General features: G+C 47.6%; 1 protein-coding gene across 2 annotated transcripts in view; it reads left to right on the top strand.

Annotated features, from left to right (window-relative positions):
* The first annotated feature begins 10,137 nt into the window (after positions 1–10,137).
* LOC142245450 (uncharacterized) overlaps positions 10,138–19,092 on the top strand; it is a 115,496-nt gene continuing 106,541 nt past the window's right edge. Inside the window, exon 1 of one of the 2 annotated variants that reach the window (XM_075318166.1) lies at positions 10,138–10,220. The gene's annotated coding sequence lies outside the window, so the exon portion shown is untranslated. Of the gene's footprint in view, positions 10,242–19,092 lie in introns of both variants that reach the window. The other variant, XM_075318167.1, reaches the window with a different exon arrangement.

Genomic DNA, 19,092 nt, shown 5'->3' with positions numbered 1-19,092 from the left:
ATTACAACGCACTCAGAGAGAGTGACAGAAATCCTGATCAACAAACAAAAAGATCTTCTTGCAAAAACTTCACATAGATGATCTCGAGAACAGGTCCAGAAGGAATAACCTTCGAATTCGAGGATTACCAGAATCAGTAGAAGACAAAGACATTCACACAGCCCTTACACAGATATTTAATACTCTACTTGGCAAAGAAGAAACCATTGACATAGGGTTAGAAAGAGCCCACAGAGTTTACAAACCCAAAACAGCAAACTGGGATAAACCAAGGGATGTTCTATGTTGTTTACAAAGCTTTAAAATAAAGGAACAAATCTACCAAAAAGCGAGATACACCCGCAAGATTGAATATGAAGAGACAGAAATACAAATCTATCAGGACCTTTCAAAGCTCACTTTAGATCTGAGAAGACAATTACAGCCCTTAACAAAAACACTGAGAGAAAAAAAATATAATCTACAGATGGATGTTTCCTTTTGGTTTAGCCATCTCCTTTGACAACAAAAATCTAATAATCAGAACTCCAGACGATCTTCCCTTTGTCCTCAATAAGTTGGGCTTAATGCATATAAAGATACCAGATTGGACCTCCGCTGAAGATTTCCTTCACTTGCCTGCACTACCTAAACGTGACAAATGGACCACATCACCACCACCCAGAGCAAGTAAAGTGAGAAAACTGAATCAGGGGCCAAAGAAGACTCCAAGAAAAAGACAAGGGGAACAAGATGAAAATGGATGATGACTCTCCAATACCTTTATATACCTGACCTCATCATTCAAGTTTAAGAAATACCCTGATGAGAAACGGAAAAGAAAAGATATTCATATAAAAAAAAAAGAAAAAAATCCTATTTTTTTTTTCCTCTCTCTCTTTCCCTCCTCTCCCTCTGTTAACTTCCACCCAACGTTTTCGTTCGGGGGAGGAGGAGAGAATTGGAGAGAAGTCGTAGTTTTGTCTAAGTTTACCACATGATTGCGTATGTTCCCAATTCAGTTCCTGTTCTAAAGACATTAAATTTGTTGAAATAGAGACATCGGGACTTAGTCCTCTTTCTATCTGCCTGTGATTTGTGCATATCGTTCAATCAAATCACAATTCTACAAAGAACTCTCTTGGACGCTCATGACCTCTATCCTCATCTTTCAAGCAATAGAACCGAAGACCATTGGTTGTAACTATACAAATATGGAATGTTTGCTTTAATTGGTTATTATTTATCATTTATAACTGACTTGTTATCTCACCCTCTTACATTACATTTACTGATAAGACTTAGCTGGGAGATAGTGCCCCCTAGTTCACTTCACTGAAAGTGTCAAGTACATATACTGTCTAAAAGTACTACATCCTAGGTCCACGCCCCCACGGACCGGAAAATCCACTATTGCAGATTACACTGGAAGGGATTGGCTTGGTTTACCCTATCCCTTCCAGCTGCAAATTTTCTTTGTTTTTTCATTTCTCAATTTGAGAAATCCACAACGTCTCAAGGCTATGGCTAAGAGACTCAAATATCTCACACTCTACCCTATACTAAATCTTTTTCACCCTTCCCAGATACCTACCCAAATTTCAAAGATAAATTATCAATTATTTCATGGTAACTATGGCTAATCTTAACTTTATAACGTTCAATGTTAAAGGCATGAACATCCCCCAAAAAAGATCACAAATACTGAGCTATCTTAACAAACACCAAATAGATATCGCTCTTCTCCAGGAGACTCACTTCAAGAAAACGTACACACCAGTAACAAAAAATAAGGTCTACACCAGATGGTTTAATGCCAATTCCCCAATCAAGAAAAATAAAGGGGTCTCGATTATTATCCATAAAAAGATACCCTTTAACCTCAAAGACGTCATTTATGACCCAGACGGCAGGTTCATCTTCTTGAAATGCCAACTATACAACTCCTTATACACAATCATAAACATCTACGCCCCAAATACTAACCAGCTGCCCTTCTTTAAGAAAATATTCAACACTCTGCATCTTTTTTCAGAAGGGAATATAATATTAGGTGACTTCAATATCCCTCTACACCCTCCATCAGACACCTCAGATGGACATTCAACGATCCCAATTAAAACAGTAAATTTCATTAAAAAATCCCTCACAGAATTACTTCTGGTCGACAGCTGGAGGATCTCACACCCCTCAACCAAAGATTACTCTTATTACTCACAAATCCATAAGAAATACTCCAGAATAGATTATCTATTCATATCCCATCAACTTCTAAGCAATGTTGAAAAAATACATTATGATATAATATTACTTTCTGATCATGCCCCCCTACTTTTAAACATAAAGCTTTCACAAGGCAGAAGATGCCCACTCAATTGGAAACTCAATAACAGTTTAATAAAAAACAAAACTTCTCAAGACTACATAAGAACGTCCATCCAAAACTACTTTAGAGAAAATTGCTTCAATAACATATGTGACCCTAACGTTTGGGAAGCCCACAAAGCAGTTCTACGAGGTACTTTAATAGAACTCGGCACTAGAACCAAAACAGAAAGAGAAAAAACAACAATTTCCCTTCTAGACCAAATAAAAAACTTAGAAGGACAACATAAAACAAATCAAAACCCTTCATTACAGAAGGACTTATTCAAGCTAAGATCTGAGCTCAGAGCTCTTTTAAATCAAAAAAGCGAAAAATACCTTAACTATGCAAGGTTTCGATCCTACCTTTACTCCAACAAAAGTGGACGTAATTTAGCAAACATGATTAAAAAACAAATAAATACAACATATATCACAAAAATTAAAAATACGAATGACAAAGTACATCACAAAACAGAAGACATTGCTAATATTTTCTCTTCATACTACTCCAACTTATACAACCTCACAACAGCACAAGAGTCTCAAGAGGGGAAAACAAAACTCATAAAAACTTTCCTAAAAGACCTGAAATTACCTAAACTCACAACCCAACAAGCACAAAATCTAACGATCCCAATATCCTCCCAAGAAGTAGAATCATCCATAAACTCAACTCCGGGAGGGAAAAGTCCAGGCCCGGATGGTTTTTCAATTGAGTACTACAAAATTTTTAAAACAGAACTAGTTCCACATATGACAAACTATTTTAACTATATAAACAAGAATAACCCATTCAATAAAGATGCCCTAACAGCTCACATAACTCTAATCCCAAAAGAAGGAAAAGATCCATCCCTTTGCGGAAGCTATAGACCAATTTCGCTGATTAACAATGACGTAAAACTGTATGCCAAAATCATAGCAAAAAGAATGCAAAACATAATACCTGATCTTATAAACCTAGAACAAGTGGGATTTACAAAAGAGAGAGAAGCAAAAGATAATGTAATTAAAACACTAAATGCCATTCAATATGCAAAACATAACAATATTGAAACTGCAATCATCACCTCAGATGCAGAAAAAGCTTTCGACCGCGTCAATTGGCTATTTATCGAACAAACTTTAAAAAAATTTGGCTTCCCACCCTTATTCATTGACAAAATCCTGGCACTTTATACCACCCCAACCGCAAAGCTAAAAATAAATAATGAACTCTCCTCTAGTTTTAACATAAAAAATGGAACCAGACAGGGCTGTCCCCTTTCACCACTTCTATTTATTCTAACAATAGAAACCTTTCTCCAGAAAATAAGACAAAATCCCAAGATCTCAGGCCTGAAATGCAACCAAATAGAATACAAATCCGCGGCATTTGCAGATGACATACTTTTCATTTTAACGAACCCTTCAAATTCAATTAAGGCCCTTACCGCAGATTTCAAGTTATATAGTGAAGTCTCCAACTTCAAAATACATTTTTCAAAATCCCATTTATTAAACATTAACATTCCCCCCAAAATATGGAAAAATGTATCAGAATCATCCCCTTTCAGTATTAGCAATTCCATCACCCACCTAGGTGTAAGAATTAGCAACTCCCTGTCTCAACTATACGATCTGAATCTTAAGCCACTTTTTCACAAAATAGAAGCCGACATTTCCGCTTGGAGCAGTTTACCAATCTCGTGGTTTGGGAGAACCAATTTAATCAAGATGATCATTCTGCCAAAAATCTTATATCTTCTACAAGTAATCCCTACAGATATCCCACAACATTTCTTCAGCAAATTGAAAAACATGATCTCAAATTTTATATGGCTTAAAAAGAGCCATAGACTAAAGTACACTATACTGACTGCTCCTAAATCTAAAGGAGGTACAGGACTCCCAGATTTTGAACGCTATTGGCTAGCCACACACATAGCCAGACTCATGGAGATGAGGACAAACCCCCCTAGAAAACTGTGGACTACCTTGGAAATCAGCAACTTAAAAGGAGACCTATCACATTTTCTATGGCCAACCCCTCACAACAGATTCAAATATAAAGACATACTGAACCCTTTTACCAAAGTAACACTTAAGCTTTGGCACAAATTTAATAAAAAACTAGATCTAATTCCGAATATTTGCAGAGCCACCCCCATTTTACATGTAATCCCGCAAAAATTTAGACTCCTAAAAAACAAAATTAGGACATCAAAAAATCTCTGCAACATAACACTGTCAGAGATAATCCATAACCATGAACCATTAACTATACAAGAACTAAAATTCATCTTTAATCCAATAGATTTAAAAGATAAAGACCTAGCCATCATTAGAGACCTAGCTTCATATCACATCCCAGATATTTCCCCTTCAAACCCGTCCCCCCAACAAGAATTTCTACTACATGCTCAAGGGAAGAATAGGCTAATCTCAAAAATATACAAGCTACTATATAACACTTCGGAAAAACCTTCTTACATTAATAGATGGGAAATGGAACTAAACACCACCTTCAACCCTAGTGAAATTCAAATGATCTTCAACAACGCCCACAACCTATCAACCGCATCTAGATATCAAGAACTCAACTATAAAATTATCTCACGGTGGTATAAAACCCCAGACATGCTCTACAAAATTGACAACTCCTTGTCACCACACTGCTGGAGATGTAATCAAATGACTGGCACCCCTTCACACATTTGGTATCATTGCCCAAAAATAGCAAAATATTGGGATTCCATTAAAATTCACATAGAAAATGCTCTCAAGACCAAACTCCCTTTCAACCCAAACTTTATTATCCTCAATCTAGATCCACAAAAGGAACACCTAAACAAACTCTCAATAATACCTCATCTCATAAATGCAGCAAAACTTCTAATAGCCAGACACTGGAAAGAAGGTGACGCACCGAGTCTAACCGAGTGGTTCAATGAATCAAATCTTATAAGCATACAAGAAAAAGCCCGATTGCATTACACTAGGAAAAATGCGAAGCTTTTAGAATCTTGGGACAAATGGGACAGATACCAAAAGCTAACTAAAATCTCTTGACAAATTTTCTCATCCAAAGATAACACATTAGCTCAGAAACCGAATAGACAGTTAAGCAAAACAAACACGTTGCTCATACACACCTCTGAAAACAAAGCCTTTTCATACTTTCATATATATATAAATCCTAGTAACCAGACACCTTCTTAGAAATAGGTGGGAATCTCACCTTTTTCCCCTTCCCCTACCCCCTCTACATTCCCAACCCCCTTGTCCTCTCTTTACTTTACACCAACCTCACGTCCCCATCTCTCCCTCTTTCCTTTCCTTTTCTCTTTCCTTTCATCTGAAAAATACATGTTTATGCTTATTTGTTGTTGCAATTTAATTTCTGTAATATTAAGAAACATCTTAAATAAAGAATTTACAAAAAAAAAAAAAAGCATCCCTGAAAACTCCTGCCATGTCTTATTTTCGGGGAAACACGGTATGTCAGACTACTCTACATAGCCACCAATGTTGTGAGGGCCGTGACTATGCCAGGAACCCCTGTTCTTAATCACATGGTGTGTCCACCTTATTTGAGGAATGCAAATCAATAAATATATTTTTTCACCTGCAATCAGGACGTCTGGTCGTTTTTTGCTTTCATTTTGGTTGTTTCAATTGCGCCCGGTCCAGTATATATATATATGTAGTCAATAGGTTGCTGTCAATGGTGCATTAGACTCAGATTTATATTCAAATAACCAATATGCTACTATTTTCCCTGTGGCTTCTGCTTTTCTGTAGACAGGGAAAGAGGTAGACAGAGGCAGACAGAGAGACAGACGAATAGAGACAAACAGAGATGGAGAGACAGACGGAGACTCTGAGAGAGGGAGGACGCCAGAGACACAATTACTTTCCTGGACAATGCCGGGTAGTACAGCTAGTGTGTATGTATGTATATATATATATATATATATATATATATATATATATATATATATATATATATATATATATCTCGCTATGGAGATACTCAGAGTTGCACCATGTATATAAGACAGGACACGTATGCTCAGCTCCAAAATATATGCTGCAAGCTATTATATACACAGCTCAACACTGTATACTGTGGAGCTGTGTATATACTACTTAGTGTAGAGACGTGTATATACTGTAGTGTATATTCCACAATATATACACAGGCCAAACTATATAAACATCTCTACACTAAATATATACACACACCTCTACAATATATACTATATATACCCAGCACCATACTATATTCTGCTGTATACATCACATATGAGACAAAGACTGGCGTTTATTCATCCTATGGGAGATATTAACTGCAGGCATATATCCTGGCTTATATACAGATGCACATATATAGGCAGGATTCCACACACACAGACACACACACACACAGGCAGGTTTATATACTGTATAGTGTGTGTGCGCTGCTCGGCAGTGTGTGTGTGCTCTGCTCGGCAGTGTGTGTGCTCTGCTCGGCAGTGTGTGTGGGCTGCTGAGCAGTGTGTGTGGGCTGCTCGGCAGTGTGTGTATGGGCTGCTCGGCAGTGTGTGTGTGCGCTGCTCGGCAGTGTGTGTGTGCTGCTCGGCAGTGTGTATGTGCTGCTCGGCAGTGTGTGTGCGTGCTGCTCGGCAGTGTGTGTGCGTGCTGCTCGGCAGTGTGTGCGTGCTGCTCGGCAGTGTGTGCGTGCTGCTCGGCAGTGTGTGTGCGCTGCTCGGCAGTGTGTGTGCGCTGCTCGGCAGTGTGTGTGCGTGCTGCTCAGCAGTGTGTGCGCTGCTCGGCAGTGTGTGTGTTCTGCACGGCAGTGTGTGTGTTCTGCACGGGAGTGTGTGTGCGCTGCTCGGGAGTGTGTGTGCGCTGCTCGGGAGTGTGTGTGCGCTGCTCGGGAGTGTGTGTGCGCTGCTCGGGAGTGTGTGTGCGCTGCTCGGGAGTGTGTGTGCGCTGCTCGGGAGTGTGTGTGCGTTGCTCGGGAGTGTGTGTGCGGGCTGCTCGGCAGTGTGTGTGGGCTGCTCGGCAGTGTGTGTGGGCTGCTCGGTAGTGTGTGTGCGCTGCTCGGCAGTGTGTGTGTGCGCTGCTCGGCAGTGTGTGTGTGCGCTGCTCGGCAGTGTGTGTGTGCGCTGCTCGGCAGTGTGTGTGTGCGCTGCTCGGCAGTGTGTGTGTGCGCTGCTCGGCAGTGTGTGTGTGTGCTGCTCGGCAGTGTGTGCGTGCTGCTCGGCAGTGTGTGTGTGTGTGCTGCTCAGCAGTGTGTGTGCGCTGCTCGGCAATGTGTGTGTTCTGCACGGGAGTGTGTGTGGGTCGCTCGGCAGTGTGTGTGCGCTGCTCGGCAGTGTGTGTGCGCTGCTCGGCAGTGTGTGTGCGCTGCTCGGCAGTGTGTGTGCGTGCTGCTCAGCAGTGTGTGCGCTGCTCGGCAGTGTGTGTGTGCTGCACGGCAGTGTGTGTGTTCTGCACGGCAGTGTGTGTGCGTTACTCGGCAGTGTGTGTGCGCTGCTCGGGAGTGTGTGTGCGCTGCTCGGGAGTGTGTGTGCGCTGCTCGGGAGTGTGTGTGCGCTGCTCGGGAGTGTGTGTGCGGGCTGCTCGGCAGTGTGTGTGCGGGCTGCTCGGCAGTGTGTGTGCGGGCTGCTCGGCAGTGTGTGTGGGCTGCTCGGCAGTGTGTGTGTGCGCTGCTCGGCAGTGTGTGTGTGGGCTGCTCGGCAGTGTGTGTGCGCGGCTCGGCAGTGTGTGGGGGCTGCTCGGCAGTGTGTGTGCGCGGCTCGGCAGTGTGTGTGGGGGCTGCTCGGCAGTGTGTGTGGGGGCTGCTCGGCAGTGTGTGTGGGGGCTGCTCGGCAGTGTGTGTGGGGGCTGCTCGGCAGTGTGTGTGTGGGGGCTGCTCGGCAGTGTGTGTGTGGGGGCTGCTCGGCAGTGTGTGTGGGGGCTGCTCGGCAGTGTGTGTGGGGGCTGCTCGGCACTCGGTAGTGTGTGTGGGGGGGCTGCTCGGCAGTGTGTGTGTGGGCTGCTCGGCAGTGTGTGTGGGGGGGCTGCTCGGCAGTGTGTGTGTGGGCTGCTCGGCAGTGTGTGTGCGCGGCTCGGCAGTGTGTGGGGGCTGCTCGGCAGTGTGTGTGCGCGGCTCGGCAGTGTGTGTGGGGGCTGCTCGGCAGTGTGTGTGGGGGCTGCTCGGCAGTGTGTGTGGGGGCTGCTCGGCAGTGTGTGTGTGGGGGCTGCTCGGCAGTGTGTGTGGGGGCTGCTCGGCAGTGTGTGTGGGGGCTGCTCGGCAGTGTGTGTGGGGGCTGCTCGGCAGTGTGTGTGGGGGCTGCTCGGCACTCGGTAGTGTGTGTGGGGGGGCTGCTCGGCAGTGTGTGGGGGCTGCTCGGCAGTGTGTGTGGGGGGGCTGCTCGGCAGTGTGTGTGGGGGCTGCTCGGCAGTGTGTGTGGGGGCTGCTCGGCAGTGTGTGTGTGGGGGCTGCTCGGCAGTGTGTGTGGGGGCTGCTCGGCAGTGTGTGTGGGGGCTGCTCGGCAGTGTGTGTGGGGGCTGCTCGGCACTCGGTAGTGTGTGTGGGGGCTGCTCGGCAGTGTGTGGGGGCTGCTCGGCAGTGTGTGTGCGCGGCTCGGCAGTGTGTGGGGGCTGCTCGGCAGTGTGTGTGGGGGCTGCTCAGCAGTGTGTGTGTGGGGGCTGCTCGGCAGTGTGTGTGGGGGCTGCTCGGCAGTGTGTGTGGGGGCTGCTCGGCAGTGTGTGTGGGGGCTGCTCGGCAGTGTGTGTGTGGGCTGCTCGGCAGTGTGTGTGCGCGGCTCGGCAGTGTGTGGGGGCTGCTCGGCAGTGTGTGTGCGCGGCTCGGCAGTGTGTGTGGGGGCTGCTCGGCAGTGTGTGTGGGGGCTGCTCGGCAGTGTGTGTGGGGGCTGCTCGGCAGTGTGTGTGGGGGCTGCTCGGCAGTGTGTGTGTGGGGGCTGCTCGGCAGTGTGTGTGGGGGCTGCTCGGCAGTGTGTGTGGGGGCTGCTCGGCAGTGTGTGTGGGGGCTGCTCGGCACTCGGTAGTGTGTGTGGGGGGGCTGCTCGGCAGTGTGTGGGGGCTGCTCGGCAGTGTGTGTGGGGGGGCTGCTCGGCAGTGTGTGTGGGGGGGCTGCTCGGCAGTGTGTGTGGGGGCTGCTCGGCAGTGTGTGTGTGGGGGCTGCTCGGCAGTGTGTGTGGGGGCTGCTCGGCAGTGTGTGTGGGGGCTGCTCGGCAGTGTGTGTGGGGGCTGCTCGGCACTCGGTAGTGTGTGTGGGGGCTGCTCGGCAGTGTGTGGGGGCTGCTCGGCAGTGTGTGTGCGCGGCTCGGCAGTGTGTGTGGGGGCTGCTCGGCAGTGTGTGTGGGGGCTGCTCGGCAGTGTGTGTGTGGGGGCTGCTCGGCAGTGTGTGTGGGGGCTGCTCGGCAGTGTGTGTGGGGGCTGCTCGGCAGTGTGTGTGTGTGTGCTGCTCGGCAGTGTGTGTGTGGGGGCTGCTCGGCAGTGTGTGTGTGGGGGCTGCTCGGAAGTGTGTGTGTGGGGGCTGCTCGGCAGTGTGTGTGGGGGCTGCTCGGCAGTGTGTGTGGGGCTGCTCGGCGAGTCGAGAGTGTGTGTGTGTGTGTGTGTGTGTGTGTGTGTGTGTGTGTGTGTGTGTGTGTGTGTGTGTGTGTGTGTGTGTGTGTGTGTGTGTGTGTGTGTGTGTGTGTGTGTGTGTGTGTGTGTGTGTGTGTGTGTGTGTGTGTGTGTGTGTGTGTGTGTGTGTCAGCATGAGGCGGCGGTGGCCTCTACACTACAGTGGAGTTGATGTTTTGAGGGAAGACGTCACCAGAAGGGGCGGGGCCTCCTCAGTGCTGAGCTGTGGGCGGGAAGCCGGGCCCTGTGCAGAGCGGACGGATCCTGACCCTGAGGTGGAGAATATTCAGCTTTTGGTGATTAGTTATAAATCTGGGGTCTTACACTGTATTTTAGGGGCAGAAATAAGTGTCTCCTGTCAGTGCTGGGGGCTGCGGATCGTGTGTTTTTAACAGGGAATGTACTGAAGCTGCAGCACGGGGCTGTGGAAGTTTCCATAAAGAAAAGGGTGGGAGGGTTACACAGGGCAGGGGGCGACGCTGCACGGGGAGAGGGGCCTCCAGGGGGAGAGAGAGGCTGCGTGTTGGGGGCTTATACTAGGCGATACTGCGTGTTGGGGGGCTTGTAGGGGGAGAGGCTGCATGTTGCGGGGGTGTTGAAGGGGGAGAGGCTGCACGTTGGGGGGTTTGCAGGGGGAGAGGCTGCACGTTGGGGGGGGTTTGCAGGGGGACAGGCTGCACGTTGGGGGGGTTTGCAGGGGGAGAGGCTGCACGTTGGGGGGGTTTGCAGGGGGACAGGCTGCACGTTGGGGGGGTTTGCAGGGGGACAGGCTGCACGTTGGGGGGGTTTGCAGGGGGAGAGGCTGCACGTTGGGGGGGGGTTTGCAGGGGGAGAGGCTGCACGTTGGGGGGGGGTTTGCAGGGGGAGAGGCTGCACGTTGGGGGGGTTTGCAGGGGGAGAGGCTGCATGTTGGGGGGGTTTGCAGGGGGAGAGGCTGCACGTTGGGGGGGTTTGCAGGGGGAGAGGCTGCACGTGGGGGGGGTTTGCAGGGGGAGAGGCTGCACGTTGGGGGGGTTTGCAGGGGGAGAGGCTGCACGTTGGGGGGGGTTTGCAGGGGGAGAGGCTGCACGTTGGGGGGGGTTTGCAGGGGGAGAGGCTACACGTTGGGGGGGGTTTGCAGCCAGGGGGAGAGGCTGCACGTTGGGGGGGTTTGCAGGGGGAGAGGCTGCACGTTGGGGGGGTTTGCAGGGGGAGAGGCTGCACGTTGGGGGGGTTTGCAGGGGGACAGGCTGCACGTTGGGGGGGTTTGCAGGGGGAGAGGCTGCACGTTGGGGGGGTTTTCAGGGGGAGAGGCTGCACGTTGGGGAGGTTTGCAGGGGGAGAGGCTGCACGTTGGGGGGGGGTTTGCAGGGGGAGAGGCTGCACGTTGGGGGGGTTTGCAGGGGGAGAGGCTGCACGTTGGGGGGGTTTGCAGGGGGAGAGGCTGCACGTTGGGGGGGTTTGCAGGGGGAGAGGCTACACGTTGGGGGGGGGGGGTTTGCAGGGGGAGAGGCTGCACGTTGGGGGGGGTTTGCAGGGGGAGAGGCTGCATGTTGGGGGGGTTTGCAGGGGGAGAGGCTGCACTTGGAGGGGGGTTCGCAGGGGGAGAGGCTGCACGTTGGGGGGGCTCGCAGGGGAAGAGGCTGCACGTGGAGGAAGGGCTCGCAGGGGGAGAGGCTGCATGTTGGGGGGGCTCGCAGGGGGAGAGGCTGCATGTTGGGGGGGCTCGCAGGGGGAGAGGCTGCTTGTTTGGGGGGCTCTTAGGGGGCCGTGCTGCACGACTGGGGAAGTATTTTTAGCCAAGGAGGAGAACATCATAATTTGCAGCAACTCAAACCTATAGTACATACCGTAGATGAGTATCCATAAGGTCCTTGTTTAAACAGGTGCAAGCCACATGTACCGGTATGGGCGTCCGTGTGGTACCGGTAAAAAATGCATGATACTGAAATGAATCGTTTTTAATGTGTAAAGCCTGAAACATTATAGATAGATATAGAAAGATAAATAGAACAGATATACATGTAGTTAGCTTGACCAGCTGTTTTACACCATTTTAAAAAAAAAAGACGTGGGGTCCCCCTCAAACTTTCATGTCTAGCACAGGAACAGCAGCAGGTGGAGGCTGCATCCCTCAGCTGTCTGCTGTAAATTGTCTGGTTATAAGAAATAGAGGGATCCCACGTTTATTTTTTAAATTTTTAGATTTAAAAAAATTACGTGGGGTCACCTCCATTTTACTAAAAACCAGCCATGGTACAGCAGACAACTGGGAGATGATGTTATTAGGGTGGAAAGGGCCATGGTTATCAGAAAATATTCTTATCTGTCAGATATAAAGAAAACATAAAAAGCCAAATATAAAAAAACCACTTAGAGCAAATATAAGCTTAATACCATAACTGAAATAGAGCAACCACTTCAATGAAATATAACCTGGTGGTCAGAAACAGCAAGGCCCATCAAGATATGGGGAAAAGAGTACTTTGGTAACAATCTCTGCCTAATAATAAAGAGAGGTACAAGGAGACTGGCCCGATGCGTGTCGCTAGTTCAGCTTCATCAGGGGCGGTGGGTGTCACACAGTTTAGAGATATTAACATCATATTTTATATCTCGATTCTTCATTCGCCTAGATACCGAACACAACGCATCTAGCATGCTTTTATTGACCAATATCCATTTGTCGCGATACCAGCAATCTCCTAGCAAAGCCAAACTGTGCGCTGGATTCAGTGCTCCGCAGGGATTCTGGCAATATGCTTTTCATATTTCTAGCATTAACGTGGCATGTAAAAAACTGAGTTAATACTTTTTCTATTTTAAAGAACAAAGAGATGTTTCTGTGTGCACTACTTTGGCTGTAGCTGTTCCAACCCCCGAGTCGTAAATACCTAAACTCTCAGGCCGATCAAATAGTCGTCATGGCGATCTCCATCTCTGTGCTAGCTGATAATGGGGAGAGGGGTGGAATAGGAGCCTTCAAGAGTTCTAACATGACACCTCCCCCTTTTTGAGGTAGTATGGGAGATTGATTTGCCGATCGTCTCCCAAGCCTATCTTGCTGGCATCTCCCTGCCGGTACAGCCCGTCAGCGTTGCCACGCTCAATACCCTTCTTGTGTTGAATGGTGAAATCAAACTGCTGTAGAGCCAAGCTCGACCACAGTAGCTTACCATTGTCGCCGTCCACCTGGTGTAGCCAGCTGAGGGTTGTGGTCTGTTACTATGGTGAAGTTGCGTCCATATAGGTAGGGCTGCAGCTTCCGCAGGGCCCACACTATAGCGAGGCACTACTTCTCCACAGTGAGGCCACTTCCCAGAGTAAAGGGTGCTTTACGCTCTGTGACATCGCTAGCGATTTCTAGTGATGTCGAGCGCGATAGCATTCGCCACCGTCGTACATGTGACATTTGGTGGTCGCTGCCATAGCAAACATCGCTACGGCAGCGTCACACGCACATACCTGTGCAGCGACGTCGCTGTGACGGCCAAAAAATTCCTCCTTCAAGGGGGAGGTGCGTTCGGCGTCACAGCGACGTCACTAAGCGGCCGGCCAAAAGAAGCACAGGGGCGGAGATGAGCGGGACGTAACATCCCACCCACCTCCTTCCTTCCTCATTGCCGGTGGAGGCAGGTAAGGAGATGTTCGTCGTTCCTGCGGTGTCACACATAGCGACGTGTGATGCCGCAGGAACGACGAACAACATCGTACCGGCAGCAGCAACGATATTAAGGAAATGAGCGACGTGTCAACGAGCAACGATTTTTCACGTTTTTCTGCTTGTTGATCGTCGCTCATTTGTGTTACACGATGCGATATCGGTAATAGCGCCGGATGTGCGTCACTAACGATGTGACCCCGACGATATATCGTTACCGATATCGCAGCGTGTAAAGCCCCCTTAAGAGCTTGCTTCTGAGAAATGCCACTGGATGCTCTTACCCCTCCCCATTTACCTGGCTGAGTACTGCACCCAAACCAAATGCACTGGCATCTGTCTGAACTATGAACCGACGGGTGAAGTCCGGGGCTTTTAGGATTGGAGAACTGGCGAGGGCAGCTTTCAATGCTCTGAAGGACCGCTCACAGTCATCTGTCCAGGTGACTACTTGCGGTAGTTTCTTTTTGGTGAGGTCCGTCAATGGCTTAGCAAGAGCACTATACAGTAGTTAGGAATGAACTTCCTATAGCACCCTGCTGTACCCAAGAAGGACATTACCTGCTTCTTTGACTTGGGGGTAGGCCAGGAGGTGATGGCAACAATACTCACTTCTGTACATCCTAGTGACCCGGGCACATGACCGCCCTGCCAGTAGAGGGCGCTCTCCTCCTGTTGCATGAAGAGGTCAGAGGGAGAACGAGGAAGAATGGCGGGGAGGATGCTGGTGTATTTGTTCAGGCCCTCATTAAAAATAGTAAAAAAAACCACTTGTAATTCCCATATTCTTGCATTCATAGAAGTAGATAATCAATTATTTCGGATTATCAGATGATTGTAAAGAAAAGCAGGAGAGGATTCCAGTTGTATCAATCGTAGATGTAGCTTTAGAGTATGTGAGCATAACATCCGGCAGATGCCAGCTGTGATACACAGCTGACACCTTTCTGTAAGGCTGGGGTCACACAAGCATATGTCCTCTCATGCAAGAGAATCAGATCACAGGTGAGGAGAAGATGGAGAACAGTTCTCAGTGTCGGGGTAAACCTGAAAGCACTCGGATAACAGTAGAGTGCAGTCCGATGTTTACATGCTCCTATAGACTTCAGTGGGTGCGCCCCGTCCGATTTACACTGCAATTTTGTTTTCTCATTCTGATTTGGCATTTGAAAAAAAAGTGCTGGTCGGCGCTGCCCTATAGAATAATACTGGAGTGAGCGCTATCCAATAAACCATCAGACAGCCCTCGTCCGAGTTATACACTCATATGAGCGAACCCTAAGAGCGGCGGCCGGAGCGCGCTCTAATTGCTGCTGTTTAAGCATTAAAAAACGCTGAGGTCAATCCCTGCAGCAGTATTAATATAGTACAATCATTATATCAATGCTGAGGGGAGAAAGTCATGTGAAAAGAAGTACTGAGCATCCACAAAACCACCGGTCACTACAGGCTTTATTACTGAAGGATATTTACCTCCTGGGCCATTGTCTATGTCCTGAGATTGTACAGACTATCACCGAGCGCTCATCAGCTGCAGCCTTCACATCTCCACTCTCTGAAGGCTACAGAAGGGGCTTTTATATGTAAAGAGAACCAACCTCCAGGATTTCCCTATATAAACTAAAGCCAGTGCTATACTGGTGCTATCATGCTGATTCTATACATAACTTTAGTTGTGAGATCGGATGTATACTTTCTGAAATACAGGCAAGTAAAGCTTGTGAAATGCACTGTTATTTGATTGATAGCAGCTACAGAAGATCTAATAGGTGGGTCTAATAGGTTCCTGCCCCTGTCTTTCCTTCCTCCCCGCCTCTGTTATTTATGCTAATTACAGTATATGAAAGATTTACTACATCTCTTCATTAAGCTTGCGTCTGAGTTGGTGTCTGTGCATAGCACTTATCTCCGGCGCCATCTTTGTGAAGACAGTGTAACATCATCTTATTGTTTTGTGGCCTGTGTGAGGGTGACGCACTCGCTCCTGCGGTCACAACAAAGGCAGAGGATGCGAGGACGCATGCACCACCCTCACATAGGTCACAAAAAATTGAGAGAGAGACACGAAGGAAGAGAAACAGTAGAGAAGAGAGAGAGGAAGGAGGGAAGAGAGCGACAGGAGTGACAAAAGGCAGGAGATAAGAGAGCCAGGATTTGAGAGAGACAGGAGACGAGAGACAAAATTAAAGAGCGAGAGACAGGAAGTAAAAGGTAAATTTCTGAATGCAGGTGGGAATATGGCTGATAATATTACATGAACACGATGCACAATTTTGTGAACAGCAGATTCCAAACAATGCACAATTGCCCCTTCACGACATGGAGGTAATAGGAGACTACAGACCCTCCCTACAGGTCTCAACAGAGAGTTTAATTATCCTGTGTGATATCTTTACAAATTGACACTCTATACCAGGGGTCCCCAACTCCAGTCCTCAAGGGCCACCAACAGGTCATGTTTTCAGGGTCTCCATAGTATTGCACAGGTAATAATTTAATCACCTGTACAGGTGATGATTCCAACACCCATGCAATGCTAAGGAAATCCTGAAAACATGACCTGTTGATGGCCCTTGAGGACTGGAGTTGAGGAACCCTGCTCTATACGATACTATTTACCCGATATGCATTCCTCCACTTCCCCTCCACCCCGATCCCTATCTTTCCCTTGCCCCAGATCTAATATGGTTATTGGAGCCATTTGGTCGCTTTATAGGTCTTGCTGGATTTTTTTTTTTTGTATCATTTCTCATTTTTTTTCTTTCCAATTTTCTCTCTCCTAATTTTTGTTATCGCCACTCTCTTTTCAGTTTATATCTGCTTTAAGGCTATGTGCGCACGTAGCATTCTGTCCCTGCAGAAATTTCTGCAGCGATTTGAACAGCACAAGTGTGCTTCAAATCGCTGCAGAAAGAGTCTGTAATGAAAAAAAACCCCCCGATTTCATGCGCTCTGAGTGCAGTCCCTCCCATAGACAGAGCGGGGGATGCATGCAGAGCGCACGGAATAAGTGACATGTCACTTCTTAGAACGCACGCTTCGGGCAGCAGCCGAAACGCTGCGCTCTAATACGCCACGTCTCCTGCATAGTCTTCATAGATTATGCTGGGGACGCAGGACGCATGCAGTTACGCTACGGTACAGATCGTAGCATAACTGCATGCAATACGCACACGTGCGCACAGAGCCTTATATATATTTGTTCTTTATATTGTCCTTCTTAAGGTACCGTCACACATAACGAGATCGCTAGCGAGATCGCAGCTGAGTCACGGTTTCTGTGACGTAGCGATCCCGTTAGCGATCTCGTTATGTGTGACACCTACCAGCGATCAGGCCCCTGCTGTGAGATCTCTAGTCGTTGCAGAATGGTCCAGGCCATTTTCTGCAAAGGCGATGTCCTGCTGGGCAGGACACATCACTGTGTTTGACACTGTGTGACAGGGTCACAGTGACTGCTGAGATCGTTATACAGGTCGCTACTGCGACCTGTATTGTTCCACGATGCTGAAGTTGGTTTCTTATTCGTCCAGTTTCTTATTCGGGGCTGAAGTTGGTTTCTTATTCATCAGTTTCTTATTCGGCAATTTAGTTTTTTCAGTTTTTTTATGCATTTATCAACAAAAATGACACATGACAATAATAAAATACAATGCACTGATGAGCCCTAATATACATACACTCAAAACCAGCTGCGAAAATTAAAAAACTGGCAAAAAAATGGGCATCAAAGTGGGCACCGAAGTATGTTAGTGAAAGGGTTAAATGGCTTTGGGCCACTGATCTAACACCAAAATTGCATATCTAGTGATGCCTCTAATCAAACTCAAGTGTCTCCAGCCTGGCCCAAAGGGGTTCTGGGCATCAAAACTGGCATCAAAGTGGGCACACAGCCAATTTTCACAGATTTGAATAAGTAACTGGTGTTTTTGAGGGGTTAAATGGCTTTGGGCCACTGATCTCACACCACATTTACATATCTAGTGATGCCACACATCAAATTCAGATCACTACAGCCTGGCCCAAACAGGTTCTGGGCATCAGAACTGGCATCAAAGTGGGCAAAACCCCAGTTTTCACATATTTGAATAAGTAACCAGTGTTTTTGAGGGGTTAAATGGCTTTGGGCCACTGATCTCACACCACATTTACATACATAGTGATGCCCCATATCAAACTCAGATCACTTCAGCCTGGCCCAAACAGGTTCTGGGCATCAGAACTGGCATCAAAGTGGTAAAAATCCCAGTTTTCACAGATTTGAATAAGTAACCAGTGTTTTTGAGGGGTTAAATGGCTTTGGCCCACTGATCTCACACCACATTTACATACCTAGTGATGCCACACATCAAATTCAGATCACTTCAGCCTGGCCCAAACAGGTTCTGGGCATCAGAACTGGCATCAAAGTGGTAAAAATCCCAGTTTTCACAGATTTGAATAAGTAACTGGTGTTTTTGAAGGGTTAAATGGCTTTGGGCCACTGATCTCACACCACATTTACATACCTAGTGATGCCACACATCAAATTCAGATCACTTTAGCCTGGCCCAAACAGGTTCTGGGCATCAGAACTGGCATCAAAGTGGGCAAAACCCCAGTTTTCACAGATTTGAATAAGTAACTGGTGTTTTTGAGGGGTTAAATGGCTTTGGGCCACTGATCTCACACCACATTTACATACCTAGTGATGCCACACATCAAATTCAGATCACTTTAGCCTGGCCCAAACAGGTTCTGGGCATCAGAACTGGCATCAAAGTGGGCAAAACCCCAGTTTTCACAGATTTGAATAAGTAACCAGTGTTTTTGAGGGGTTAAATGGCTTTGGGCCACTGATCTGACACCACATTTACATACCTAGTGATGCCACACATCAAATTCAGATCACTCCAGCCTGGCCCAAACAGGTTCTGGGCATCAGAACTGGCATCAAAGTGGTAAAAATCCCAGTTTTCACAGATTTGAATAAGTAACCAGTGTTTTTGAGGGGTTAAATGGCTTTGGGCCACTGACCTCACACCACATTTACATACCTAGTGATGCCACACATCAAATTCAGATCTCTCCAGCCTGGCCCAAACAGGTTCTGGGCATCAGAACTGGCATCAAAGTGGTAAAAATCCCAGTTTTCACAGATTTGAATAAGTAACCAGTGTTTTTGAGGGGTTAAATGGCTTTGGGCCACTGACCTCACACCACATTTACATACCTAGTGATGCCACACATCAAATTCAGATCACTCCAGCCTGGCCCAAACAGGTTCTGGGCATCAGAACTGGCATCAAAGTGGGCAAAACCCACTTTTCACAGATTTGAATAAGTAACCAGTGTTTTTGAGGGGTTAAATGGCTTTGGGCCACTGACCTCACACCACATTTAAATACCTAGTGATGCCACACATCAAATTCAGATCACTCCAGCCTGGCCCAAACAGGTTCTGGGCATCAGAACTGGCATCAAAATGGGCAAAACCCCAGTTTTCACAGATTTGAATAAGTAACCAG

The sequence above is a fragment of the Anomaloglossus baeobatrachus genome, chromosome 7, assembly GCF_048569485.1.
Source record: "Anomaloglossus baeobatrachus isolate aAnoBae1 chromosome 7, aAnoBae1.hap1, whole genome shotgun sequence".
NCBI classification, from domain to species: Eukaryota; Metazoa; Chordata; class Amphibia; order Anura; family Aromobatidae; genus Anomaloglossus; species Anomaloglossus baeobatrachus.
Note: the sequence above shows the minus strand (reverse complement) of the source record. Positions and strands in the feature narration are given on the sequence as shown.